This window comes from Melopsittacus undulatus, chromosome 10 (genome assembly GCF_012275295.1).
Source record: "Melopsittacus undulatus isolate bMelUnd1 chromosome 10, bMelUnd1.mat.Z, whole genome shotgun sequence".
Lineage (NCBI taxonomy): Eukaryota > Metazoa > Chordata > Aves > Psittaciformes > Psittaculidae > Melopsittacus > Melopsittacus undulatus.
Genome location: NC_047536.1, coordinates 15,014,740 through 15,025,522, shown reverse-complemented (window position 1 = coordinate 15,025,522; position 10,783 = coordinate 15,014,740).

Sequence of the window (10,783 nt, the reverse complement as noted above, 5' to 3'; positions counted from 1 at the left end):
CCACAGTTTCTGAGATCCATTTGCCACACTATTAAAACTGAAATGTTAAGCACTCCAGAATATTCAGCTGGAAAGTGGGGATTATTATTCTAAATGAGCTTCAGACTCACCAGGTAGAAAGAGCCAATAATAGATCTTTTTAACCCTAATAAATGATTTGTACTACACAGCAGAGTCAACAGAACATTATTTACAGGAACATAATCACGACACCTCTTTGGCACCTCCATTTTTTTGCATGGCAAAAGGGTATATAGGGAAAATATTGGTACAGAAATCAAACGAGACAAAAGATGATCCACGGTAAACAGAGCGTAAGGGGAGAACATTCTGGGCTTGTTGTCACTGCTGGCTTCCTCCTGGCACATAAAGCCAGAGAATGATAACCTGTTTGCATGGGTGAGTAAAGAACTTACAGTAAAAGAGATGTAAAATGAGATGTACATAAGGACGTGGGCAATGGGTCGCACCAAAGATGCACCAGCTGACAGTGGCTGTGCACAGGTTTGCAAATATAATGAGGTAGAAGATGAACACAGGGTGCTGCTTCCCCAGCATCCTCTCCTGGTTCTGGTAAGCTGACATAGGGGCTCCTTAACCTGAAGCTCCATCCCAGGGCAAGCTGAGCTGCAGGACTACTTCCAAGATTTATTTGCATTTTATTTTATTCAGAAGCTATTGCCCTGTGCTTTCACTGAGTGCTCCCTCCTTTTGTCTTAGGACAATAAGGAATAATCATTCCCTACTCACTTTGTCCACACAGAGTTTTACAGATCCGTGCCATTCTGTACAGCCTCTCTTTTTATGGAAGTGGTTACATATTCCCAACTCCCCAGAATATTCTCTCCTTCAAGAGGGGTTACCAACCTCCACACCTGGATGTAGCTAAAACAGGAGGGTGCAACAAACCTTTCTCACCCATCCCTCCTATGCTCCTATTGGAGAGGTGAGGATCTTTGTAACTACTTTACAATCTCCAGAGGATTCTCAGACTCAAAGAGACATTATTTTCCCTATTGATAGATGCTGTGAGGATGAAGAGGGAGATTGTCACTCTGCAGTCCCCCACAAGCATTTCTGAAGCACCCAGCACCATGGGTCATACCAGAGGCTCGGTCCTTGCCCCTTGGCTGCTGTCACTGCTGGGGACACTTCCTTGTCTCCAACCCTGCTCCAGCCCTTTTCCTCCACTGCAGAGAAGGGCTGAGCACAAGGTTTCAGTGCACTTTCTCCAGCATTGCTGTAAGCAGATGACTACACTCCCCCCGGCCTCAATTCAACTTTATATCGTTAAACAACAAGGTCCAGAATGCCTAAAGCCTTTGCGTGGTCAATGTAAACTACACCCGTGCAAAGCTCCTGATCCCCAGCCAAAGCCAACTCATTAGGTACCATAGAAACAGAACTGGAAATGCTGTTCTCCTTGAAATGCTAACTGCAGTGGGGATATTATATGAGGAATGTTCAAATGGAATATAATTTTTACTTTTACTTGGTCGGTACTAACCCTATGTGATTTATAATTGCTCAGGTCTTACAGGTCATGAGTTATTAAAATGCAGTTATGAAGTTTGCATCCCTATCAATGGAGGAAATGCTCAGCAAGCTGATACACCATTTAAACACACACAGGTCTATGGGGCTGGATGAGAGAGCAGGATGATGAAAATCATCATGGATTATAAGCCTTTCCCTCTCCTCACCATTAATCACAGCAGGGTTAATATAGTCTTGGGAGTATTCAGCAATTACAGCTTGATGCCTGGCTCCAAGGATGCTGGGCAGTGGGACAGCAGGGTGAGGTAGGGATGGAGATGGGGATGGAAGCAGATTCTTCCCTGCACTGCTCCCTCCCTGCTCCTGGCCTCCCTGCTTGTAGCTAAACATATCAGCCAGGCTTTCAGGGTTGCTTTTGTTCTCTTTTTGCCTCTAAAAACCTGCCAGGGAAATGCTGTGCTCACACGTTAGCCAGCTCTTTGCTCGGCACATGAAGGGCGCAGGGGGGGAACATACAGGCACTGAAACCCAGGGGTCACCGCTCCAATGAGAAGCACAGAACAGGCTTTGTGCAGATTTGCCCTGCCAGCTCCCTTCATTCTTGACTTGAAACACTTGCTGATAATCCACTCCTTGACCTCTCCTACACAGGATGCAGTGTCACTATATGGAAGCCATATGGAACAAAGGGATCGCTCTCAATACATGCTGAGCATGAAGCATAAACTTTACAATGGCACCGTAACCACGGCAGCTGGGTCGGCTCTTTGCCAGTGTGCCCTCATGTTGGCAGCTGGAAGCTCGTGTGCCTGGTATGATAAAGCATATCAGGCTTTAATAAGAGGCATTTGAGGCAGTGGATGTGTTTGTACCTCTCTGTAACCCAGTGAGCTCCTGAATTTCTTGTCCAGTTTTCCCCCACCACCACCTTTGAATAATCATTGTAACTGTGAAATGCTTTCTAGAACATGAGAAACAGATATGATTCTTGCTGTTCCTGTTCCTTTGAAGGAGGATACCTGGTTCCCATTAATAACCTATGTGTTATGAGATGGAGCTATGGACAATTTGCTTTCTAGTGATTGCAGATTGGAGTACAAAGCTCAGGAAAACTCAAGAGTTTCTGCTCCAAATGTTTTGAATGTGCATGTGTATCTTGTGTCTGAAACTTAGAAATACCCCATTTGAACAGCTCCTACCAGGACAAAGTGACTTCTTGTGTTCTGGGGGAAAGAAAGGGGAAATCAACTGAAAAGCTGCATCACTTTGCAAAGAAAAAGCAAGACTCCTATTTTGCCCCTTCAGTACAGAAACAAGTACAAGACTTCAAATAAGCCTTGGAGGGATGGAGCGCTGTGTAAGGTTTTGACCTTTGTGTTCCATATTTCTTCACTAATCTGTCTCTAATAGCAGAAAAGATGTTCTGGCAATGCAAAAGCCACCTGATGGCCAAATTCAACCCCCTGTTTCCATCTCACTTTTATGGACAAGGTGCTCAGCATCCCCCTGCCCTGCGTTTCCAGTGCTTCTGAAGCAGATGGCTGGAGGCAGATTACAACCAGCGTCTTGTCTCTCCGCTCTTTAGCCTTTCAGGAAGGTTTTATTGGAAATCTCATTGGTTTGGTCCAGTGCCAGATCTGAATGAGGAATGGCCCATTTCCCGCTTCATTTCCCCTTCCAAATTCACAGGGAGGGTTTGGCAGTTTTCAAACCAAGCCCTGACCAAAAAGCCCAGCACAAGCACAGGCTGAATCCACAACCAGAAGCAAAACCCAGTTATTCAGCCCAGTGCTGCTGCACTGGCACCACTGCAGGAAGAACAAATGCTGCTGATTTCCAGTATCTCTGTCAGAAACTCTCCTGTTCACACCATAAAGGAGCACACATATACCCGGATCATCTAGATGTCTGATAGCAAGGAGTTCCTCATCACACGTCAGGGCACAAGCAGTGGTTTCATCAGCAAGACAAGCCAAACCCTTCTCCAATTTTCAGCCAGGAAGAAAAGGGGGTTTAATTTGGGGTCAATTCTTTAATTATTAGGCTCAAGATTTTAGTATCTCTTAGGAAAACAAGAGAGAGAAATGCAATGGGGTTTAAAGCAGAGAATGAGTGACCTTCCTCCTAGATCCCAGCTTGCTACTCCACACTTTTGGGTGGCAAAAAAAAAAAAAAAGAGGAGGGCAAAATGTGTCTTTTCTTGTAAGCTAGCAGCTGACCTCGGCACAGCCTGAGGGCGTTTTAAACCTATCTCTGCCTTTATTATGTGTGTCATATGTCCCTATTCATCCTTTGTAGTTTAAAGCAAAAATGACCTTTTATAGCTATCTCAAGCATAATTTTGTTCATGTTCTCCACTCTCACCATTTGTTTCGAGTTAAATATCAAACAGATGTGCACCCATTTTTTAAAGAAATATTTAATATTAGAGAGCATGGCCTCATATAAGACTGGGAAAGCCTTTCAGGGAAATAAGGCTTTCAAATAAAAAGGCATATTAGTAAATTTTAAGGTGATTTTAACTGTATATTTTCAAGCATTAAAGGAAACAGATCCAGCAAGCCATAAAGTGACAAGTGGGAGGTGGGGAAAGATATACGGTACTAGTTTGAAAGAGAAATTAGACTTGGAAAGGGTGGAAAAATCCACCTACCCTGAAGCTATTTGGATTCATAGGTCTGGGGGTAGGGATGTTGGAGCAAGAGAGGGAGCGCTGATAGGCATCAATCAGCTCCATCCTTCATCCCCTGGCAGGCACACGTTGCTGACCATCAAAATCACACCATGGAGAAGGTGGCAATGTCCAGGCTGGTTTTCTGTCTCCTAAGAGGTAAATAGCAGAGTGCAGGCTTTTCAAAGCCAGCTCTCAGTTTGAATATCATGCCATAGCTCCAATGAAGGTATCAATCAGTGCTGTAAAAGCCTTGCTCCAGTTCCCCTCCTGACTCTGCAGCACTGATGGCGCGGGGCTGCATTAAACATTCCACATCCCCTGATATTTCTTGGCATTGAATGTATTTAAAGTTCAGAACTAAATTACCTGGCTCCCATGATCTGTAACAGCCATCTCCTCTGATGGTTAATGCTGAAATTAAAGTATTTCCATGTGGCTGCTTGAATTTCTTCTCTGGTAGGAAAGGACTTTCTCTGCTGACACATGCCTGCAAATTACATTTCCATTTGGCACCAAAGGCAGTTTGCAAAGCATTAGTAATAGCATTGCTATTTTGGTTGCAGTTTGTGGCACCGGGGAGAAGAGCTGATACTTTTGGTGCTTTACAAAATTCAGGTTGTCTCTGCTGATGCAAGCCAGGAAGATGTAACTGGTTATCACTCCATTAGGCTGCAGTAGCACTGCCCCAAACCCTGAATGATCTGAAGTAGTTTTCCTTAATGACTGCTTGAGAGAAATGAATCTGTTTCCATCCACTTACCTTTGACAATGCAGCCAAGCCCAGAGGTATACAGGAGTTAGAGCTGTAAAACTTGGGGAAATAATTATTTTGCTTGCTTACTCCTTCTGTTCCTTTTACAAGCCAGGTTGCCAGCTTGCACATCCACAGAAGTCTCAGATTTAGCTGTTTAGCTTCACTGCAGTACATGGAATATGATTTCCTCAGCTTTGGGTAAAGGAAAGGACATTTCTGTTCCTTTTAATCCCATCATTTCTCATGGGCAGCTGAAGTAGGAATAGAGCATAACTTACACTTTGAGAAGTGTATTGAGGTTCTGGGAGGTTTATTCCTGACTCTGCTACTCTTGCTGAGGGATCTCCTGACCAAGGTCTCATAATTTAGAGAGCTCTGGAGCCCAGGGCAGAAGGCAAAGCCTGTGTTTGGGTAACCTTTGTGTACCCCAGGAATGGGCCACACAGAGCACAGACACCCAGAGGTCACAGCAGCCGCATCCATCGTCGTAACAGATCAGATCCATCATATCACCACAGCACTGGAGAAGCTGAGCCTTACAGGGAAGGGAAGTTAGTGTGTATTTTCCATGCTGATCAAGATGCCCTGCCATTGCCTGTCCATTGTATCAAGAATTTGAAGGTCAGAAAGCACTATTTTCATCCAGGTGTATTTGTTTCTCTGTTTACCTACTTAGTTAAATTATGAAGCCTAACACCACCACCTTTGTTCAGCACAGGGTCACCAGTCACTGAATTAATGCTGATTTTGACTGTATTCATTCACAAAAGAGCAGCTCAGGTATTTGGAGGCCTTTCAGCCTGATCCATCTCCCAGCAAGTGAGTGGAACTGAGGTTGGGCCCTTTATGCTTTCATCTGGGAAGCAAAGCAGCACAAATCAGGCTGGAGAACAGGACCAGTAGAGTACACAGCTGTATTATTAAGGCAACTCAAATCATGACCCACCAGAATTCAGTAGTGGTTTTTAAGCTCAGTGCATTAAGTCAGGACAACCCAATAAAACCAGCTCCTCACCCTAACTATGGGAAAAGAACAATGAAATTACCGCTGCTTGCTGGACCTGCTGCTCAGCTCAGTAGGATTTTCCCATCCTTCACTGAGAACAAATAGAGCGGCTGCCAGAATGTCAATGTGTGGTACTCGGCAATGAGAATCATTTAGATTCCAAACTATCCCATCCTAATCCTCTCCTCCCCACCAGCCGAGTTATTCATCGGATAACCAGAAACACCTGGCTACAAGGAATTTCCTGCTGCAATTCAGCCTTAATTTCCTCAGATAGTAAAAACCTAAGGCTTGCAAAGGTGAAAGAAACCAGCAGTCAATCAAATAAATCACCACCACCACCACCACAGCAGTGATAGTGCATTGGAAATGAAATTTTAATTCCCACCTCATGGTTCACTGGGAGTTACTTTTATCTGGACCATTCATCTGACCCACCTTTGTATTTCAGCCCATTTGGTAGGCTCCCATTAGTTATTAACACCCATCTCAGTTTCAGAATGTTTTTTTTCTTCTTTTCTATGATTGTGATCAGAATCAAAATGAGAAGCAAGAAGGCAACATCTGTGGGTATGAGATGGATAAATACATTAAGGGTACACTGTGGAAGGCAATGAACAACAAAAATGCCTAGAAATCCCCCAAGTTCAAACACAGAGTATAAACAGGTCTGGTCTGGGATCTTTTGGTTTTATCTATTTCAGTTATAAAGTGGTTGCAGTGCTTACTGGGATCATGCTTGGAGATGAGCTTTGTCATCTCTCCCTGAGGTCAACAGCCTCAGCAGCAAGAATACCTGAGGGTTTGGCACACCCCGTGTGACGTTATTCCTCAAAGGAGCTCAGGCATGGATTAGAAAAGGAGATCAGGGCTGAGGCACGTGGGCAGAGCTGTGTGGAGGAAGGTGAGAGGGGCATTTCCAACCAGCACTTTCAGCCTCTCATCACCTGGATTAATTAATGAAATAAGTAAAAGGAAACCAAGACTTTAAAGACAGTTTTTAAGAGGGTTGTTCATGGAGTTTCCATTTTCACGTGCTCAGCACGGCATCTGCAGTCATTTATGTGTGCAGTTCTGCCAGATCTGTCAAAGCAACACGCGCAATTAAAGATGTTTTGGCAAAATTCACCACAAAAAGCTGAAAAGGGAGGCAATCAAGTGAATTCAATAGAAGATTCACCCCAAACTGCTGACATTCCTTTTTATTTATCAGTAAATCTAAATATGAATATTCACAAATCCCTATGAAAACTAGGTTCTTTATCCTAAGAAGACACTTTGCTAGGCAGATTCCTCATGCACTTGAAGACTATTGAAACCAAGAACTTTCAATACCAAAGGAGTGAGACCTCCCCAGGGAAGGCAATGTTAGGTTTTACTGGCAGGACTCACGAGACAAGGCACTTCAACATGTCTTGCAGCATCCCAACTACCGAGTCCATTTCTTTAATGGAAGGCCCTTTGCCTTTCAGGGGGAGGAGAGAAATACCACTTTCTCAATCAGCTTTATAATTATTTTGGGCTGAAAAACATTGTGGTTATCAATGTAAATGCAGAAGCATCTTTTAGGAAGCAATTTGCTCCAACATGTTGCAGTGGGGGGCCTTTTAAAGAAAACACTATTTTAAGACAGTCATATTGTTTGTGTTTGAAGAGCTGGAACATCTATTTTGAGTGGTTCGGTGACAAACTTTAAGCCCCAGTTGCCTTTCACATCAAGATCAGTGCAAGGCAACAGAGATCTTTCCAAACCCTGAGACAAAGCAACAAAGCAAGTGTCAGTGACTGCAGTGAGAGGCAGAGTCAGACCAAAAGGAAAAAGGGAAACAAAGGAAGCTTACAACAAAGGTATAGAAAATTCTGCCACTGCAAACTAGGAAAAAGCATAGGATATTACAGCACAACTGAATGATGCTCTGCCATCATGAAATTCATGTTGGAATACTGGAATCCTGCACTCACAAGGAGAAAACAGAGCAGACACTATGTTTGGCTTTCTGATTTCTGTCATGCTACAGAGCTGCAGATATCTCTGCAGGGCCCAGCTCCTTGTGGGTCAACTAACTCCTTGGGACCTTGCTCAAGTGAAGCCATAAGAAGCCCTGTCAAACTAGGAGGTCAGCATTTCAAATCCACTTGGTCCCCATTACTCAAACCAAACCTGCCAATAAGACAGGTCAAGATGCACTCTGGTGTTGAAGGGGAGAAGAACAGCAGTAAAGAACATACTCCACAGACTACTTTCCAGCCTACGACATGCCAATTTCCCAGGCAGAGCATGCTTTTCACCGCTCTAATGATACATGTACACGTGGATGACCACATCCTACAAGCAGACTGTATGAAATGAGTCATAGGTTGAACAAGGACTGCCCCAGGAATAGCAAACACAGTCATATGAAATAATTAGCACTCTTTCTCAGGGGAGAAGATCTCTCTCCCCTTCTTCAAGCTTTTCTATATATTCCTCCCTTTTAATTAGCTTGGGCGTGTTTTTAATTCCAAAGCTAGATTCTGTAGGTGGGATTTTCCAGCCTCCTGCCTGTTTATAGCAGCGGGATTGCCTCTGTAGTGATAGCATGGCTATTTAGAAATGCTTACCATTCACTACTTTAACCAAATTTCAAAGCAGGTCTGTGTTGCCCAGCAACAGGGAAAAGCTGCTGCTGTTTCCTGGACTGAAAATTAGGAGTGTAATCCCCTCATGTCATCCTGTTCACTGATAATTAAGCAAATTATGTTCAAGAAAATGCCTTATATTAAGGTTACAGCAGTGATTTTTTTGTTTCTGCCTGCAGGATCAGACCTTGGCTCCTCCTCTGTGGTTTTGCTGAGGTTTTCATGCTTGATGAAAAGTGTTTGTCCTAAGTCCTAGTCACTCAGGAGAGCCTCAGAGCTGTTACTCCAATTGGATCATGAGAGAGAAGGAGGAATCACGCTCAAATCTCTTGAAATTCATCCCAAAGTCCTGCATACACCCACAGCTCCATGACACATCAGTAATGCTCCTCAAGGTCTGCCCTTTCCAATGGTCCTCTGGCATTAATTCAAGTGGATTGACTTTTACACAGTGCTGGATGCAATGTACTCCAATGACAGTTATACCCTGTCTGGTTGATTCCAATGGAGCCTGGTCCTGTTGTGCAGAGGATGATGAGAACTGAGTTCTCCAGTGCTCTTCTCAGTGCCCGGGAGAGGAAGTCACGGGCATCCTGAACAGTTTAGTCTTCATAAAATGAGAGCAATTAATTTTAATCCCCACTAGATGGTGCAGGAAGTCAATAAATGTCAATCGTCCTCTAACACTGGACTTGTCTTTCAAGCCCTTCCATATTCCACTGCAGATACCTCGTCAGATGGTTTCTTTCATGAAGCCCTAAGCAGGGCTTGAATTGGAATCTGAACAGCACCTGAACTCCCTGCTGTGCACTAGAAAGAGTTTTGAAACAGCTTTTGGGCATATTTATGTATGTTCACAGTACATTATTATTTTGAAGAAGAATAAAACCAATACTAATAATAATCCCCATAGAATTACTTGTAAGACTTAACAAAAATCTAGTTCTGCTGACATTCAGAACTCCTCTATGAGATTTAATAAGCAGCTGCATCCTTCTTCTATAATAGGATGGTTTAATGTACCAAAAGACAAGATCTGTTGTTTTACAATTAGATTGCAAGTGATTTGGAAGTACAGACTGTACAGCTTCTAGTACAAATGGTCTAATTCATGGTTAAAGAAAGATCTCCAAGATGCTGGAATAATATATAAGAATTTACATAAAGATAATGAAATCCTCATGGATTTTATAATTATTGCTCTTACAAGATTATAATAGCTTCATACCCCCACTCCATTTTTCTGAATCTCAGGCCATAAACCAGAGGGGTCTAGCAGGATCAATATGCAAGTTATTTAGACGAGTGTTTGATGCACATATGACTCTCTGTAACACTGACACATGGCAGCATGTAGATCTAAAACCAACAACAAAACATGCACACGCTTGGGTAAGGATGAAAGAGAGAATGAGCATGGCAGATGTTAGCTGGATCGCATAATGCTTAGCTGGAAGGCACTCAGATACTCTCCGGTGATGAAGGTGGAATAACATCCTGTATAAATGAGTGCAATTTACCCAAGGAACTTGCAAGCAAATAATAAAAATAAAGTCCCATAGTCATGAAATGAGCCCTCTGTCTTCAGTCCTAAATTTTGCCATGAGGCAGTGCTCTCAGACATCCAAATCTATATGGGTCAGATGAGTCTCCAGCTCTGAACACAAATCAAATCCAAAGAGATAATGAGCCAAACAGAGACATTAATTATTTTTTATGTTGTCATTTCTTTTGAGACATTTAATTAATGTCATAAAAGTCTATAATATACATTCTTAATAAGGAATTCCAAGTCCCACAATCAAAGATCACATGACCTTCATTTCATTATGGAAAGTACCTGGATTCAATAAAAGGAGGACATGGTTTTATTCTAGACATAAATTTGGTTCAGGCAGCAATATTGAGAAAGGTTAAATGGTAAAGAAAACTAATCTCTTAAGGCAATATGAATCATAGGAAAAGAGGTTGTGGTAAAGTGATAATAAAAGTCACAGCTGTAATTTTCTTCTCACAGAACTGATGCCTACCAGGCAATTCACAGCGCTGCTGGTGCCTCCATACCATGATGGACTCATACATGTGACCAACAGCAACCAAATCTGCAGTGGTTGTAGGTCACTCAGAAATCGGAGGTAGGAGTAGGTGCAATCTGCACCATATAAAGCATAGAATCTCTATAACATGGCTGGCTTACAAGCTTCAAAGTGACACCAGGTTAAAATACTATTGG